General features: G+C 44.3%; 1 protein-coding gene across 3 annotated transcripts in view; it reads left to right on the forward strand.

Annotated features, from left to right (window-relative positions):
* Nucleotides 1-10,691: 10,691 nt before the first annotated feature.
* The window catches only part of PLCE1 (phospholipase C epsilon 1), a 390,353-nt gene continuing 381,754 nt past the window's right edge, over nucleotides 10,692-19,290 (forward strand). For all 3 annotated transcript variants that reach the window (XM_055425048.2, XM_088842145.1, XM_055425050.2), the window contains exon 1: nucleotides 10,692-10,978. The gene's annotated coding sequence lies outside the window, so the exon portion shown is untranslated. The remainder of the gene's footprint in view (nucleotides 10,979-19,290) is intronic.

The following is a 19,290-nucleotide window of genomic DNA, read 5'->3' on the forward strand; positions in this document are numbered from 1 at the left end:
ATAAACATACAAGGACATGTATTCACCACTGTAGTATCATGTGGAATAGTTCAGCTGCCCTAAAAGTCTTCTGTGCCCCAACTATTCATCCCTTCCTCCCACATAACTTCTGGCAAACACTGATCTTGTTACTACCTTCACAGCTTGCCTTTTGCAGAATGTCATATATTAATAGCTGGAATCACACAGCACGTAGTCTTTTCAGATTGGCTTCTTTCACTTAGTAATGTGCATTTAAGGTTCCTCCAAATCTTTTCATGGCTTGATTGTCCATTTCTTTTTAGCACTAAAACACATCTCTTTGTCTGACTATACCACAGGTTATTTATCCATTCACTTATTGAAAATATCTTGGCTATTATCAAGTTTTCTTAACTATAAATAAAGATTCTATAAACATTGATGTGCAGGTTTTATGTGGACATAAGTTCTCATTTTATTTTGGTATACACCAAGGAGTCCAGTGAGCTTCCTTGGTGGCTCAGTGGTAAAAAAAAATCCAACTGCTAATGCAGGAGACACAGGTTCGATCCCAGGGTTGGGATGATCCCCTGGAGAAGGAAACGGCAATCCACTCCAGTATTCTTGCCTGGGAAATTTTATGGACAGAGGAGCCTGGCAGGCTATATATAGTCCATGGGGTTGCAAAAGAGTCAGACATGACTGAGCAACTAAGCAACAGCAGGAAGTCCAGTTGCTGGATTATATGATAAGAGTATGGTTAGTTTTATAAGAACTGTCAAGCTGTCTTCCAAACTAGTAGCAGTGTTTGAGAGTTTCTGTTGCTCTGCATACTCACCAACATTTGGTATTGTCAACGTTTGGGGTTTTGAACACTCTAATAGGTGTGTAGTGGTGTCTCATTGTTTTAATTCGTAATTCCCTAAAGATACATGATGTTGAACATCTTTTCATACAGTTACTTGCCAACTGTATTTCTTCTTTGGCAAGGCATCTGTTCAGGCCTTTTGCCCATTTTTCAATTGGGTTGTTCATTTCTTATTGCTGCAGTTTATTTTATTTTTATAAAATATCTTTATCTATTTATCTGGCTGTGCCAGGTGTTTGTTGCAGTCTGCTGGATCTTTGGTTGCAGCACTGAATTCTTAGTTGTGGCATGTAGGATCTAGTTCCCTGACCAGGGATCGAACCTGGACCCCCTGTGTTGGGAGCATGGAGCCTTAGCCGCTGGACCACCAGTTCAGTTCAGTTCAGTCGCTCAGTTGTGTCTGACTCTTTGCCACCCCATGGACCACAGCACGCCAGGCCTCCCTGTTCATCACCAACTCCCGGAGCTTGCTCAAACTCATGTCCATCAAGTTGGTGATGCCATTCAACCATCCCATCCTCTGTCATCCCCTTCTCCTCCTGCCTTCAGTCTTTCCCAGCATCAAGGTATTTTCCAATGAATCAGCTCTTTGCATCAGGTGGCCAAAGTATTGGAGCTTCAACTTCAGCTTCAGTCCTTTCAATGAATATTCAGGACTGATTTCCTTTAAGGGACCACCAGGGAAGTCCCTTCAGTTCAGTTCAGTTCAGTCGCTCAGTCATGTCCGACTCTCTGCGACCCCATGAATCACAGCACGCCAGGCCTCCCTGTCCATCACCAACTCCCGGAGTTCACTCAAACTCATGTTTATCGAGTTGGTGATACCATCCAGCCATCTCACTCTCTGTCGTCCCCTTCTCCTCCTGCCCCCAATCTTTCCCAGCATCAGTCTTTTCCAGTGAGTCAACTCTTCGCATGAGGTGGCCAAAGTATTGGAGTTTCAGCTTTAGCATCAGTCCCTCCAATGAACACCCAGGATTGATCTCCTTTAGAATGAACTGGTTGGATCTCCTTGCGGTACAAGGGACTCTCAAGAGTCTTCTCCAACACCACAGTTCAAAAGCATCAATTCTTCAGCAACCAGCTTTCTTCACAGTCCCTTAGTGAGTTTTAAAAACTCTTTGTATATTTTGGACAATAGTCCTTTAGCAGATGTGTCTTTTCGCAAATATTTTCTCCCAATCTGTGGCTGTCTTCTCATCATCTTGACAGTGTGTTTTGCAGAGAAGTTTTTAATTTTAATAAAGTCCAGTTTCAGATATTTTTAGAAATCAAAAACAATACAGATATAATTGAAATGATTTTTATACCCTTCTCTTTCAGTTCCTTACCTGTCTAGAGGCAAAACCCTATCATGAAGTTCATGTGTACACATCTTATCCATATTTTCAATACTTACATTTCACAAATGCCCATAAACCAGATATTATCTTATTTTATTTGTTTTTCAAATTTATAGCAATGCTATCCTACTGTAAAAGTCATTCTGCAATTTTTCTTTTTCACTCAAAATTATATTTTTGAGATATATCCATGTTTAAACTCACAAATCTAATTTATTCACATAAGCTATTGTAGAGCATTTGGTCATGGGTAAACAAAAACAAACGTGTTAGTGCATTCACCAACAAACATTCACATATTCAGGCATGTTTCAACTTATTTTGATAATTAACAACAAAATGCAAAGAAATTATAATATGTCTCTTTATGCATATATGCAGAACTTTCTCTTATAGACACAGATGTGGAAATGGAGTAGATGTTGTCTAATGACTCTTAAAAGAGGTTGTACTCATTTATATTCTCAGCAACAGTATAATTCTAACATTTATTCTTTCCAAACTTTAAAACTTTTTTGGTCAAGTAGCTGAGAGAGCTTTTTTTTTTTAAGTAAAAAGTATCTCATTTTAAAATATTTTTATTTTTTTCCAGACTATAAATAATGTTTATATCTTCTATAAATTACCTGCTCATATCATTGGCCCATTTTCTATTTTTCTTACTGATTTCAAGACAGTCTTTAAAAGACACTAATGATTTATTGATTATTATGTTGCAACTTTTTTCTTTCAATCTTCAGATTTTGTTTTAACTTTGTTAAAGAGGCCTGTGGTTATATGTATGGGCATCCCTTGTGGCTCAGTCATAAAGAATCCTCCAGTAATGCAGGAGACACAGGAGACTTGGGTTCGATCCTTGGGTTGAGAAGATCCCCTGGAGAAGGAAATCGCAACCCACTCCAGTATTCATGCCTGGAGAATCCCACGGACAGAGGAGCCTGGAGGGCTACAATTCATACGATCACAGAGTCGAATATGATTGAAACGACTTAGAACATGGTTATACAGGTTATATGATTAAAGCCAGATTTACTGATTTTCTCTTTCTCTTAGCTTTTTAAAGAACCTCATCAAATAACTCTTTTTCTATTCTGAGACCACAGAGAACTTATCCCATAATTTTGTCTAAAAGTTTCTATATTTGCTAGAGTACATCCCTTTCCTTTACTGTTTCAGAATCATCTTGGCTCTTGCATAGTCCTTTAGATACCCAGGAATCTACTTTTAGATGATACATACCATCTAAAAGAAGAAGTAAATTAGGATTGTCCTCATGCATGAAGATACATGAAGCAGGCATGCATGCTCTGTAACTAAGTCATGTTTGACTCTTTTTTGACTCCATGAACTGTAACCCGCCAGGCTCCTCTGTCTGCGGGATTTCCCAGGCAAGAATACTGGAGTGGGTTGCTGTCTCCTTCTCCAGGGGCTCTTCCATACTCAGGGATGCAACTCAAACCTCCTGCATTGGCAGGCAGATTCTTTTCCACTGAGCCACAAGGGAAGCCCTCATCTCTGGATTAAACAGAGTTAAATGATTATTTATTTGGGATTTCTCATAATTTTTAGTATGTCACTGTGAATTGTAAACCTCCAGCATTTTAAAATATATTTGCCCACAGAGACTCTTTACATTGATTAAATAGTAGCAGGTGAAAATACTTTGAAAAATACCATACTAAAACTTTTTTGTGTAAGGATTCCATTAAATTATAAATTTTATGAAGGTAGAGATTATTTCAGTCCTGTTATTTTCCTAGTACCTTATACAATTCCTACACTAAAAGTCACTCAGTAACATTTAATCAATTAATTACCTACTTTCATTTTTTTTCATTCATTATTGTGTTAGTATTCTCAATTACAACTAACAGAAACTAACTTAGGCAAGAAAGCAATCTACCAAAAGGAATTTGAGTAACTTGCAGAATTGTTGAGAGCTAGAGAGTCAGCCTCAAAACTAGGCTTCCAAGAATAATGCCCCAAATAATTTCCCAGGCACTGGAAGTTATAAGTTAGCACCATTGCCAGGAACTCAACTTTTCGGGAATTCCATCTGCTACCAGAACTGAAGCCACCTTGGCACCAATTTTCCAGCTTTACAGATGCCCCCAAAAGTTTAGTTTGTTTGCTCTCATTGTTGCCAGCAAAATGTATTCTGTATAGAATTTCTGTCTTCAAATTGTTCACTAATCTAATTCTCTCAAACGTATGCCTGACTGATGATGCCGGGTAACTGGTCACTGCCCCAGCTGCAATGAGGCTGGAGAAAACATGGTTTATAGCTAATAAATAACTTGGGAAAACAAGAATTGTAAGGAAGAAATTTCCGAACCCAGCAATGGTGTTCCAAAGGAAACAAAGACTTTTCTACTTCTGGGATCAATTGTGGTAATATAATTTCTCAGAATATTATCAATTTAAGGCAGATTTTTAAAAATTGATTAGCTTAAACTTTATCATGGTCTTCCCAGGTGGCACTAGTGGTAAAGAATCCATCTGCCAATGCAGGAGATGCAAGAGATGGGGGTTTGATCCCTGCAGTAGGAATGGCAAACCACTCCAGTATCCTTGCCTGGAGAATTCCATGGACAGAGGAGCCTGGTGGGCTACAGTCCATAGGATGCAGAGGCAGACACAATGGGCACAGCACAGCAATAGCAACAAACGTTATCATGGTATTCTTTTATAATTGAAAGTGTCACATATCTATTATAGTGTTCTGCTTCCCTTTTATAATGTTGTTAGTTTTTTTATTCTTGATTATGTTTTACAGAAGTGTTACTTTGTTTTAATGCTCCCCTCAAAGGCATTTTCCATTTTCCAAAAAACCAGCTCTTAGACTTAACTTCTAGTTGGTTAGGCTTTCATTTTTACATTTTTTTTTTTAGTTTTATTTTTCTTGGAATTGTTTTTGGCATTTTTTTTAACATTTGAATTCTCAGTTCATATATTTTTATACTTTCTTGTTTAATAATAAAAACATGTAAATTCATTACTGATTTAGCCACATCTCATAAATTTAGATTATGTAATATTCTCATTTTTGTCATATTCCAAGAAATCTACAATTATCATTTGTATTTCTTATGTGACCCAATCATTATTTAGAAGAACATGGTTTAACTGTTGAGCAGTTGATGTTTTTGGCTTAAAATATTTAATATTAATTTCTAGTTTTCTTGCATTTTAGTCAGAGAATATAGCTCATATATTTCCTGGAATTTCTTGAGATCTTCTTGGCCCATTCTTAGAAATGTCCATGGAACTCGGAAGAGAAGATACCTATTCTCTATGTGCAGGTTGTAAATGTTGTTCAAAGTAATTTAGATTCTGTTTTCCCAACTTTCTTCATTATATTAGTAAAATCTATACTTAAGTAATGAATAAAATCAGGCCTAGAGAACTGTTATAAAAACAAGTCACACGGACAAGCTATGTTAGTGGGAGAGACAGTGTTTGAGAAAAAAGTGAAGAGATCGAAAGGATATGGCAAGGGCTGGGAGAGCAGAAGGAAAGGTAGGCAGACGAGAAAGAAGAGTCAGAAGAGCAACTCAGACGTTAGAGGAAGTACAGTTGCTCAGGAGGGCAAGTGTGGAGCACATTTGACACACGCAGAACTATGGCTGATGGAGATGTTCTTCCATACACTGCTCGCAACGTCTTTGTCAGGGTTAGACAGTTAGCACAGGGTCGGAAGCTGCCCCAAGAACATAAAAATGAAGAAAAAGAAGTGCCAGCTTAAAAGAAACAAGGGGAGGATGGATACTAGAGGGAAATAAGCAGTGTCTTCCACCCTCCCTCGCTTCCTATAGCCTTTACTCCAGTGTTACCTCTCAAAGAAGTCTTACCTGAGACATTCTATTTAAAATTGCCATCCTCTCCAAGCCCTGCAGCACTGTGCCTTTTTTCCTTGCTTTACTTTTCTCAAGCATTCACCACCTTCTACTATACTACATGTTTTACTTTTTACATTGTCTACGGACACTAGAATATAAGCACCATGGAGGCCGGGATTTTGCTGACTGTTGTGTTCACTGTTTGTATCTCTGGTATACAATGCTTGACAAACAGTAGGTGCTCCATACATTTGCATATCAAAATATATTGATATTTTTGTATAAAAGAACCAAATAACAGCACAATGGTAAACAATTGGAGCCGCTGTTATCATTATTATAATTTTTGGCAGAAGGAGTGCTTGAGAATGATGATTGCTAATAACAGGATCTGGGAGAACTGGCAGATAGTAACAAGCTAACATTAACGCAGGAGGAGTGGCAGAGAAACCAAAGAATGAGCTTGCAGGGGGGTTTGCACAGTTAATCAGCATCAAGATACCAGTTGCAGAATCAGCGAACAAATTAATAGCCAGTGAAAACCTGCTCCATGTCATTTACTCTCCACAGGTGACCAGTCTGATGATCTCCGGACAATTCACAGCACTTGGGATCACCCAGGAGCCATGGCCCTTTTCCCAGTGACTTACTTCAACTAAGTTTGTAGAAAAGATGATTTTTTCAAAAGACTATTATTTTCCTTTGAACTCCACAACCATCCCAGAGTTCTCTTCAACATTTTGACCACTTAGAATGATATGAAACCTTAAAACCTACCTCTCGAGAAGTCTCTTGCCCCAAAGTCTATGCTTTGGGATTCCAGGACAGTTAAATTTTATTTTTAAATTGTGTTTTTATAATTTTTAGTTATGGCTCCTTGAGATGATTTGAGCTACCCCTGCCTTTTACCAATAGCAACTGAACCAGGTATTACAATGAGATTCCAGAATATTTCAAGGGAAAAAAAAAAACAGATGGACTTTCCCTCGAAACACTAAGACATTTGCAATATTCAAAGGAGATCACCGTTTTTAAATACCATACATATACATGAAAATTAAGTTCTGAGTTTTATTTCTTTAATCTAAGTGCTTCACATAGATTAACTCACTTAGTCCTCACAACCACTGTGAAGGGTAAGTATATTTTACAGAAGAGGAAAATGATCCACAAAGAGGTAAGCAACTTGCTCAGGGGCTCACTCACACCTGGGAAGTGGATTAAGGTTATCAACTCAAGTGGACCCACGTGGGTCTGTGCCCCTAATATTGGCCATGTTGAGAGACCAATCTCTACCCTCACTCCTATCACCTCACAGAAGTAGAGCTACCTACTGCTCTAACATGCTGGTATTACCACCAACCTCGAACCTCTTTAGTATGTCTACCCTCACACATGAGAAAACTCTGGAAAACTTGTTTGGGGCTCTGTGTCCACTCTCTGAACACGCTAGCCTATTTGCAGACAGCTGGTAAACCCTGTGCAGTCTGATGCATTGACTTAGAATGAGAGGAAAGGGCAGTTCCTAAATTTGGGGCTGCCTTGTTCCTTCAGTTCTTCCTTGGCTTCCAAAGCTGACCCAAAAGTATGTTGGCAAATTCTTCTGCTCAGCAATTAGCTACTGTTGAACAAAGATCAATACATTTGTCAATTGTGCCTGTGCTGACTACTCAGCTCCCAACCTTAAGGTTTGTTTATAAATGGGTTAACTGATGGCTGGCTTGTTGAGTGTGGCAATGGGCCAATCTTTTCTTCTGTAATATGTGCAGTAGGGGGACTGCGGCCTCCCACTGGCAGCAACAACCATGAAGTCAGAGACACCCCCCTCCACATAAAAAATTACAGGATGTGAGAGGAAGAAAGTGGGGACATGATTCCATTTCTTAAAATGATTTTACAACTTAAATTCCCTAGCCCAACGTTTACAACTTAAATCAATTTCCATCAAATGGAGACCATTATGTAACAAGTTCAAAAGAGATGTGTGCTTTCTTCTGGAATTTCAAACAAAGATGCACTACATTTAAATAGCTTCCACAGCATTATTTCTTGGGGCTTTTGTTTTTGTTGTTGTTTTTGACTATGCAAAATGGTCTTGTATACAAAGAGGCATAACTCAGTTTACTGAAACTGAATTCTCCATGGAAACTGTCCAGTGCTCCCCCAATTCACAAGCACTTTATCTGACCGTCTTTTTTCCTCCAGATAATGGCTGGCAGCAACCCACAGTGTGGAGGTTATACGCTGTACTTTTGAAAAAGTATTGAATGGAGCCATTGTTCCCCTGAGATGGTCTGTGTGTTTCACTGAACAGAGAGCAGGGTGTAAAAAAGGCACCTTGTGTGCAACTGTTGGCGAGGTTGGGGAGTGAATTAAAATCTCCAGAAAGTCTGGGCAGTGCTGTTCAGAGGAGCAATGAACCCTCTGGAAGCACTGTTAGCTCAGACATTCCAATGCGGTGAGGCAGCCTCAGGGACACGGCTCCCTCCAGTCTCATTTAGAGAGGGATGGAGGGGGCGAGCAAAGGACATTGATCTGGACCTGATCTCTTTGCAAAAAATTGGGGACGGCCTTTTCCAGGAATGGGGGGTTATTGATTATCACACTCAGATAACTTTCCTGCCTAACGGACCTAGACTTTCCTTGGTTACTAACAGTGAAGTGACTCATTTGGAGGATTCATGTTAACTGCTTGTGCATTTATCAGTTTGCAACAATCTAATTCCTGTGTGCCTATTTTTTTTTTTTTAAACAGACAAGTCTTTGAGGGCTCCGGGTGATTAATGATGTTTGATATTACTAATTCATTAAATGCATTATAAAACCACCATCCAAATCTGTATATTGAATAAAAAGGCTACCTTGTGTATTGTCAATAATACTTCCTTTTTCCTGGAGCCTCATTCACCTCCTCAAGACCGTGCAGGACAGGGGTTGGGGTCAGTGACTACTTCCTATTCCTCTAGTGCTAAAATCTCAAGCTTTTCATGAATAAACACTTTCCTCCGTCTTCTGCAGAGGTCTTTCCACAACCAGCTCTCAAGGAAGGAGGTAATGTTGATTTTCATTAAAATCCTAGTGGTGAGAAAACAGCAAAACAGTGTAAGGACCCAGGCTGACATACTTTTCTTAAAGGCAGAATTATTCGCTGCACCCTCCTGTGCATTCTTTGCTCCAACCCCTCCTGCGCCTGGAAGCTCAAAGGATAGGAGGCCACTTTTCAAACTTGAGCAGGAGGAAAATGTGTGGGAGGAGGTGGGACCCTTCCAGGTAGAGGTTCAGAGTGGGAGAAACACCATGTCGGGTTCCTACAGTCACGGGGAGTTAGTCTGGAAGGCAGCTGGGAGCGGATGAAGGTTTCTGCACAGGTTTAAAGTTGCAGAAGAGGAAGGACCCCACATGGCTGCGGTGTGAGGGCGTACAAGGAGTGGACAGACGGGAGGGGTAGGGGCCACAGGAACTGGGCTTGACTGAAGGCAGGAGGAGGGGTCATACCTATGGAACGTGTTGGTCCATTAAAGCAGGTAAAGAGGGAGAGGGATTTAGGGGAGGGGAGGGGTGTGATAATTCGATTTTTCTCCAGGTCTCTGGCTCTCTTGACTGCTGCTGCTGCTGCTAAGTCACTTCAGTCGTGTCCGACTCTGTGTGACCCCATAGACGGAAGCCCACCAGGCTCCCCCGTCCCTGGGATTCTCCAGGCAAGAACACTGGAGTGGGTTGCCATTTCCTTCTCCAATGTGTGAAAGTGAAAAGTGAAAGTGAAGTCGCTCAGTCGTGTACTACCCTTAGCGACCCCATGGACTGCAGCCCACCAGGCTCCTCCATCCATGGGATTTTCCAAGCAAGAGTACTGGAGTGGCTTGCCATTGCCTTCTCCGCTCTTGACTGCTGCTGCTGCTGCTGCTAAGTCACTTCAGTAGTGTCCGACTCTGTGTGACCCTATAGACGGAAGCCCACCAGGCTCCCCCGTCCCTGCTAGTTGGGTATAAAAACCACCTCAACGGCCAGGGTGCAGAGACTGCAGTTTCTGGCAGCGCTGACCACCTCCTACCTGCTTCAGCAACGAAAGACACTAGATTTGGAGTCCACAGACCTGGGTGTCCCTATTTGGATGGTCACTAAACTCCGCAGCCTGGCACAGCACTGGACACACTGTGGTGCTCCATAATAAATCGTTGTTGGATGAATGACGGAACACAGTGGAGACTCGGTGCTGCCCTTACCAGAGTAACCTTGGTCAAGTGATTTAACCTTCAAGAGCCTCAGTTTCCGTGCGTGTGTGTCGAGCAGGGACGGTGCCTGGCGGAAGGCGTGAGACTATAAATTCCCGCGGCCCGAGTTGGACCGAGTTTCGGCTCTCCGGCCAGAGCCGGGCGACCCCGCCGCACTCTCTCCAGCTCCCACTGTGGCCCGGACGCCGGGCGGCCCTGGGAGGCCGGGCGGGGGTCGCCGGGCCGACGTCCAGGGCCGGGGTGGCGGCGGGGTCCGCCCCTCGCGCCTGCCTTCTCCGCGCGGCCCGCGGCCCGGGGGGCGGGCCCGTCTCAGGCCTCTCCCCCCGGCCGCCCGGCGGCCCGCGGCGGCGCTCGCGGCCTCTCACCCGGGGCGGGCGAGTTCTGGGAAAGCCCGGCCCAGGGCGGGGGCCCCGCTGCCGCCCGCGCCGCCGTCAGGGCAGCGCGCAGAGCTCGGCGGGCGCGGAGCGAGGTAGCGGCGCCGGGCGGGGGCGCACGGGGCGGCGCGCCGGACGCGCGGCGGGGGCGGCAGACCCCCGAGCGGGAGCGGCGGCGGCGCGCCCCGGCTGTGCCTCCCGGGCTCTGCCTCCCGGGCACTTGCCCGGCTCTGCGCGCTCCTGGCATCCGCTCCGCCGCTGACACACAGTAGCGGGGACACCCGACGCCGCTAGCGACAGGCACGTTCCAGAAGGACGCTGCAACTTGGGGACTCCGGCGCGCCCGGCCAGCAGAGGAAAGGTGAGGAGGAGACTCTGGAGCTCGGTTCCCGAGGCGTGGAGAGGGGCTTGTAATCTCTGAACCAGTCAGTAGAGCCGCCGAGGGCAGCCAACCTCACCCAGTTGTACCTGGCGGGAGAGTGTCCTTCCTCCCCCGCCCCATCTCCAGGGGAAAACTGAGGCAGGCGACTCCTGAGGGGACCGAGAGCCAGCCTCACATGGGCTGGAGGACACCCTGGTAGGGCTTCCTTCGTCCCTTCAGATGTTTGCCTGGGGTCTCCACTGCATTCTGTGTGTGCAGTACAAAGATGAAAAATATACTCTTTCTGAGGCAGTCCCTAGTGACAGTATTTCAAGGAAGAGTGCTCAAGAGATTGTTCCTGGAGAGATTAGCTACACCAAGTCCTAGAAAATGCAATTTTGGACCCGTTTCTCACTTTCACTGGCCACTAGAAGAATGGCTGCGTCTTTTTTCTTAAAGTCCTCTAGTGCTGTGATAATGAATAACCTAGAAGGAAAAGGCCTCCATTGTGGCTGATGTTAAATGCACAGTGTAAATTTATGGTTCCCCCCGCCCCCCTTGCCTTGTATTTAAGTTATGAGACACTTGGTAAAACTGACTCAACTAATTATTCAATGTAAGAGAGATGCATCATCCATCATTCAAAGATTTAGCAGCGTCATTTTAAAGAGGGAGCACACTCAATAGATGTTAAGTAGGAGTCACTTGATGGAAGTTTTATTTCCACATGGTTCTTAATTTGGGTTACATCATGCAAAATTTGCCACTAGGTCATTTAGATCCCTGCAGGATTAGTGCATTTCCTTGTGTTTCTTCTAAGAACCCCTGGCAGGGATAGGGTGGGGTCCCTGTCAGAATGGGCACAGCCAAGGCCTGGGGTGCTGCAACCCACCAGGAAGAATTTTTGAGAGCCTGTCTTGGGAGGTAGATTTAGGTGACCCCATAGATGCACTTACAGGGCCCAGTTGGCTCTGGGGGAGAAGGGGTGGTCAACTATCTCTGGATGCTGTATCCAGCCATTTCTTCACAGATACTTTCTGAAGAATGCCTGGGGTGCTGTCGTCTAAAACATCCTTTGCTCTTCCTGAGTGCCCTTTCTGCTCCGTTTCATCACTCTAAATCCTAACCAGTTTTGTTGCTGCTGTAAGACCTTCTCTCATACCCCAGTCCCAAATAGTCAACTTTCTCAGGCTCTGATGCCTGCAACATTTTACCTTCCTGGCTTTTCTCCTCTCAGCATTCTTTGAGAAGTGCTTATGTAGATGTTTCATTTTCCCTACTGAAGGACTTCACTGTGGCTTTCTTGGCACAGTGTTTGCACCTAGAAGCCTCTCTGGAAATAGTGCTATGGCTTTGGTTCTTCAATACAAATCTCTGTTTTGGAGAAGAGGATTCAGAGAAGAGCATAATGTTTACCATTCGAATTGTCCTCCACTTACAACCCCACAGGGGAAATTTTCCTTATAGCCAGGAGTCATGCATAATAATCATCTTTGGCCTAGGCCTGGGGACCAAGTAAGAGCTGGAGGGGACCGTCTTCCAGTCCTTCTAGTAAAATAAGCTCCTTGGATATGCGCCAAGATTGACCTGTGTCATTAAAAATTCCATGCTCCAGTGGGTTGTGGTGAAGCTGGATTCCAATGAAGGTGGTTGGTTTTCTTTTGCTATTCGCAACCATTCTAAGTTACAGTCTTCTCTGGGCTTTTGTTGTATACTTTAAACAATTCATTTAATGTATAATTTGTTACGTACAAAATTTTAAATGAATAATGGAAAGTTGAAAAGAATTGTGCTTGCTGTTTTTTCAAGCAGAGAGCAGGGAATGTTTCCCATGCCTGGGCAAGAGGGGATATTTGCACAGAGTGAGGCTTCTCTGCACCTGTGTGTTGGCAGTCCCTGCCATACCACACCTGGGTGGCAGTCAGCCTGTATAGGATACCAGTTGCTTCAGCCTGGGCTCCTGCTTTCTTTGCCTGGTCTCACTGTGCTTGAGGGAAGAAGGGGTCTGGGGGAGCACAACATATAGAGCTTTGAGTTTGAAGGAGTAGCATAGCAGAGAAAAAGAGAGAAAAAGCAGTAACAGCTTAGAGTGTGAACTGGTATGATCCAGGTGCTTTCCTCTAGATGTTTGGTTAAGATCTTGGCACTTAGCAGGTGGAAATTTGGTTGGGGAAAGCGAGGGCAGGTGACTGGGGAGCCTGGTACTCCTGGAGAAGGCGGAGGGATATTGATGGAGGCTTAGGGAAGCGTGTGGCCCAATTATGTGGGGTTTCCTATGCGGAGAGCTGAAGATGGGGAAGTGGGGAGTCGAGAAGGAAGAAGAAGATATCAAAGATGCACTTTGTGAATGGCCAGCTACAGGGTCTAGAAAGGAAGAGAAAACCGTCTTCAGCATCATGTGGTCTTCTTTTCTCCCAGGGTGCAGGACTTGGGCTTGTTTTATTTTTTTTTAAGTCAGTGCTGTAATTCATCTTTGTAGGTTTTCATGAGCCTATTGGAACCCAGCCCTCTATAACTGTGCTGTCCAGTCAGGGTAGCTACAAGTCACATAGGTATTTACTTTACCTTTAGTAAGTTAGAATTAAATGAGATTAGTCACATTTCAAGCACTTAATTGTCATATGTTGCTAGTTGCTACCATATTGGAGAATGAAGATAAATAATATGTCCATCATCTTAGATATCTGCCCTGGGATATTCATAATGACTATTACTCTCCAAAGTACTAATTTCCAAGTCAAATTTAGTCATAAATTAACAATTTCCTATTCATAGTCCCCTACTAAGTCTATTTAGATAAAAATAATAGTAGTAGTTGTTGTTGCTAACACTGCATTCTAAGTACTTTATATCTGTCAATTCATTTAATCCTAACAACAGCATTAGATGTTAAATGCCAGAGACCTGTTATCCCTTACCTGCAATTCCAAAATTTAAAAAAAGAAACTCTCAAAACTGGTTTTTGTAAGTTCGGCTACAAAATTTGGTCTGAATTGACATGAGGTTCTTGTGGTCTTAGTTTTTCTCACCTGATAAGTATATATACATTTTTTATTTTGGAAATGATGGACATGTTTGCTATAGATCTCACCTACAGCATTATTTAATATATGACATGTGTACTGTTTTGCCATTACCAAAGCCAAAAATCTTCTGATTTTGTATAAGGACATATAGACTTCTATTTTTATGCCCCCTTTGAAGACAGGAAAACTGAGGAACTAAAAGGTTAGGTAACATACATGAAGTCAGAGCGAGAAAGTGCCAGGGCCAGGATTCAGTCAGAGCTGGCTGGCTCCAGACTCTGTTCCCTTGACCACTGTGCTTTCCTGTATCAACCCTTAGGTTCATCACCGAAAACAAACAACTGGCTCATTTTTGGTGGGGTGAAACCAAATAACTTGAACTTGGCTCATTAGAAAATTACAGATAGGGCTATGGCTAAATTATTTAGCAACTGAGGTTTTGGAATGCTATGGCTAGTTGAACCACCGTAATTGGCATGCTTAGCAAGTGTTTAGCTTACCCTTTTCCACCTTAGCTAATCACAGTTGGTTTCTAGCCGTTCTCTGTGAAAAGAACTGATAGGAAAAGAAGTTGCTCATTGTGGCTGTTGGTAAAACTGCTGGACCCTTGTTGAAACCCGTGGCACATGGTTCTCATAACAGTTGTGGAACAGAAGGTAGGGCAAGGTTTGGTCCTGGTGTATACTGACTGTTGTTCTGTGGGTGTGACCATTCTGGTGGCCAGCCAGGGTTCTGAAACTTCCTGGTAGGGCTTTGGAGGATCTGAGTCAATCTGACTTGGTTGGAATTCTCTCCCGGAGAGACTGTGAGGTTCTCTCTTCTTTTGGGGAGGTTGACTAGAATCACAGGGTTGGTCTGGGGTCACGAACAGACTTTTCACTTTCCCTCTTTAGCTGGTCCCTTCGTGGCTTTTTTGTTCAAGTCTGCATTTGAAGAAACTCTTTAGTAACCCCAAGCTTTCTCCTTTGAGTATAAGAAAATGTTCTGAAGCTCTACCATCTGTGTGGACCTTATAGCCTAGGGTCTGCAGGACCCCTGTCTCTCTGTGTCCTGGGTCACGTGTACCTCTCATGGCATGGCCTTCAGCGTCCTAGTGGTCATGGTGCCTCCAGTTATAATAGCTTAAAGTGTCGGGGCAAGGCACTCTTGGTCAAATGCAAGGGCTCTAGAATCAAATTTACCTGGTTTTACATAAGCTTTGTCATCTACTAGCTGTACAGCTTTAGATAAGAAGTTAACCTTTCTGTAAGATAGTAATTTTACGGAGTTGCTCAGAGACCTAGGGCTTCCCTGATGGCTCAGCAGGAAAGAATCTGCCTGCAGTACAGGAGACGCAGAAGACACAGGTTCGATCCCTGGGTTGGGAAGATCCTCTGGAGGAGGACATGGCCACCCGCTCTAGTATTCTTGCCTGGAAAATCCCATGGACAGAGGATCCTGGCAGGCTACAGGCCATAGGGTTGCACAGAGTTGAATACTACTGAACTCTCACACATCACGCATTTGAGACCTCAATAAGATAATGACGTAAAGCGCTTTGCATAGTGCCAGGCACATAGTCAGTGTTCAAAACGTTAGCTACTAATGTTATTGTCTTTTCCCTCTGGGTCTTCCTAAGTCTTGCCAGTCTGCAACTTTAGGCTTAGGAAAAATATGTCTAGTACGTTGAATAATGCCAGTGATCCTGTAAATTGTCCAAGTGTTAATCCCCATAACCGGTACACATGTTTCTTAACAGGACAAAAGGAACTTTGCCGATGTTTTTAAAGATTTTGAGATGAGGGGATTATGCTAGATTACCTGAGTGGGCTCAACCTAGTCAAGAGGGTTCTTATAAGAGGGAGGCAAGAGGATCACAGAGTCCCTCATAGAAGGTCGGACTAATGTAAGAAAGGGGTCAGGAGCCAAGGGATTTAGGCTGCCTCGAGATGCTGGGCCTCCAGAAGGAAAACAGCCCTGCCAACCCACCTGAGACTTCTGGCCTCCAGAGCTGAAGATAACAAATCTGTATCGTTTACAACATATTTGAGGCCATTTGTCACAGTAGTAATAGGAAACTAATAAGAGTGTGAAAGAGGAAAAACAAAGTAGTCAAGAGGGAAATGAAAGCTGTCAAAGTAAGAGAGCAATAAGAGCCAGCATTTAGTTTGAACTTTGCTAGGGACTTGTTCTGACTACCCTACGTGTATTACCCTGTCATCCTCACTACAACCGTATGAGGTAGGTACTTTTATATCTATATATCATGGAAGGGGATGCTCAGGCACTGAGAAGATAGGTAACTTACCCAGGTTTACACAGCTAGTATGGGGTGGTGGTTTAGTCACTAAGTCGTGTGTGACTCTTGTGACCCCATGGACTGTAGCCCACCAGGCTCGTCTGTTCAGGGGATTTCCCAGGCAAGGTTACTGGAGTGGGTTGCCATTTCCTTCTCGAGGGGTTCTTCCCGACCCAGGGATGGAACCCAGGTCTCTTGCACTGCAGGCAGATTCTTTACCAACTGAGCCATCAGGGAACCCTAGTACGGGGTAGAAAGTGAAGTTGCTCAGTCGTGTCTGACTCTTTGCGATTCCATGGACTGTAGTCTACCAGGCTTCCCTGTCCATGGGGTTTTCCAGGCAAGAGTACTGGAGTGGGTTAAATCCACAGTCTGGGACTCTCTTTACTTTGTTGGGGATATAATTGCTTTATAATGTTGTGTTAGTTTTCTGCTGCACAATGAAGCGAATCAACTATATATGTATTCATACATCCCCTCCTTCTTTGACCTGTCTCCCACCGCCCCCATTCCCTGTCTCTCACCCGTTCCATCTATTTAGGATTCCCCAAAGCAGGCATTTCTGTGTCTGCTAAGGCTGAGTGGTATGTTACTGTAAGGAAGGAAAAAGCAATATTTGAATGGGGGAGAAGGAGTGTGTTATAGCCCCACCACACCGAAAAAAAAAAAGGAAAAGAAACATGGGTATCAAAGCCCTTGGTAAGTTCTTGCCCTTTCTGTCTCTTGTAATGTGTGTGGACAGCTTGAAGCCAGAGGACGCCGGCTCTGGGAGCAGTCCCTGTGCTGGCCTCCCTCTCGGCTTCCCACCTCTGTTCCTCCAGCAGCCCCGCTCACTCACCACAGACCGCTGGCCCCGGCGCCCGGTTGGCTCGGCTTCCCACCTCTGCCTGTTTATTGGATTTGCCTCATTCCTGAGTCTCCACTCCAGCCCTGAATTCCACCTTTTCCTGGCCCCTCAAATGCTCAAACTTGAGATGGTTCGTGTCAGAGCCAGGATGGTGAGGTACCTCTGGGACTGCTCGGGGGGTGCATGGTGGTGATTTCTCCTTTTCCTTTGGGTTAGTTGCCTGTTGTTGACTTTCTAGCTGTGCTTCTTTTGCCTCTCAAGCTCATAATTCAGAGTGATACTGGTTTTCCAGTTGTGTCACAGGAGGGTTGGAGCCTCTGCCAGTTGAGGGAGATGGTGGAAGAGGAGGATCTCAGCCCTTCATCCCATTTTGCCCACAGCCCCACTCTTACTCATTTTATTTATATAGCAAGGTCGTGCCTCAGATTTGGCATGTAAGGTCACTTCTATGCTAGAGAGACAGGAGTTTGAGAAGACCTAAACCCCGCATTAAGGCACACTAGGTATGACCTTAGCCCAGCGACTTGGATGTGCAGGAAATAGAACTCTGCTGTGTTTTCTGTAATAGTCTTTTACAAGATGAGGATCTGGAGCCAGGTTGCTTAGATTTGTTTACCTGGCTCCACTATTCATGTGCAATCTGTGTGATCTTGTGCAAAATACTTGTTCTGCTGCTGCTGCTGCTGCTAAGTCACTTCAGTCGTGTCCGACTCTGTGTGACCCCAGAGACGGAAGCCCACCAGGCTCCCCCGTCCCTGGGATTCTCCAGGCAAGAACACTGGAGTGGGCTGCCACCTCCTTCTCCAATGTGTGAAAGTGGAAAGTGAAAAGTGAAAGTGAAGTCGCTCAGTCGTGTCCGACCCTTAGCGACCCCACGGACTGCAGCCTACCAGGCTCCTCCATCCATTTTCTAGGCAATAGTACTGGAGTGGCTTGCCATTGCCTTCTCCACTTGTTCTACTGGGGCCTAAATTTCCTCATTCCCTAAATGGGAGGGATGACAGATAGTAGCATCTCGGCCTTGCTGGTGGCCCAGTCATAAAGAATCTGCCTGCTAATGCAGGAGACTCAGCTTTGATCCCTGGGTTGGGAAGATCCCTTGGAGAAGGAAATGGCAACTCATTCCAGTATTCTTGCCTGGAAAATCCTATGGACAGAGGAACCTGGAGGGCCACAGTTCATGAGGTCACAAAACAGTCCGGTACGACTTAGCGACTAAACAGCAACAACAAAATGGTAACACCTAGTAAATGAGACTGTTCGTGTGAAGAGCTTAGAACAGTGTCTGATAGACAGTAAGAATTCAACAAATATCAGCTCTTAGGCTCATTTTCATTCTGAAGGAGTCTCCATGGTGCTCTCCCCTGATGCGGCTGGGGGTCTTACTTCCATTACTCCTCTGTTTCCTAGTTGCCACTGTTCACTGTCCCTGACCACAGATGACTTCAGGTGCATGAGGCTGTTTCTCATGGGGGCACAGCTGCCCCTCCCCGAGGTCTCTGAGGTCTTCCTGCCTCTGCCAGGAAGAGGCTCCCTTCAGCTCTGAGAAACTGCGGGAAGTTTGTTCTTTTCTCTCCTGCCTGCCAGCTGTGGGGGCTGAGATGAGATGAGAGGGACAGGGTGGAGCTCCAGTCTTCTCCCTGCTTTTTCTCCATGACATTGGGTCTATGAGACAGATTCATACTCTGGCATCCCTTCCCCTCTCCCCTTAAGGCATAAAATAAAATAATCCTAAACAGGGTGGCTAGGCCTGCAGGGTTGTTGGTTAAACAGGGCTGGCCAGTACCGTTATCTATATAGTGGTGGTGTTGCTGCTGGCTCCGTGGAGTGATCTGCTGTGGGGCAACCCCACAGAAATATGCTCCATGTCCAAAAACACTGGAACGTCTCCTTCAGGAGGGCTGGTTACATTTGCATATGAGTTCAGAGCTATAACAAAATGCGGTTAGCATTTATGAATTTTATTGCTTTGTAGGAACAGTTGCATTTTGATAACAAAACAGTAAGAGTGCTCCATTCAGAATTAAGGAGGAGGCAGAAACAAGGAGAGACTCTATTTTGATGACTTCATTTTAGGTTTAAACTATATAATATCACTGACTATGGAAAATCCAGAGAATGGAAAAAAAAATCATTGGGAAAAACACATGTGACCAAGTGC

The sequence above is a fragment of the Moschus berezovskii genome, chromosome 12 (genome assembly GCF_049115385.1).
Source record: "Moschus berezovskii isolate FMDL1 chromosome 12, NW_MosBer_1.0, whole genome shotgun sequence".
Lineage (NCBI taxonomy): Eukaryota > Metazoa > Chordata > Mammalia > Artiodactyla > Moschidae > Moschus > Moschus berezovskii.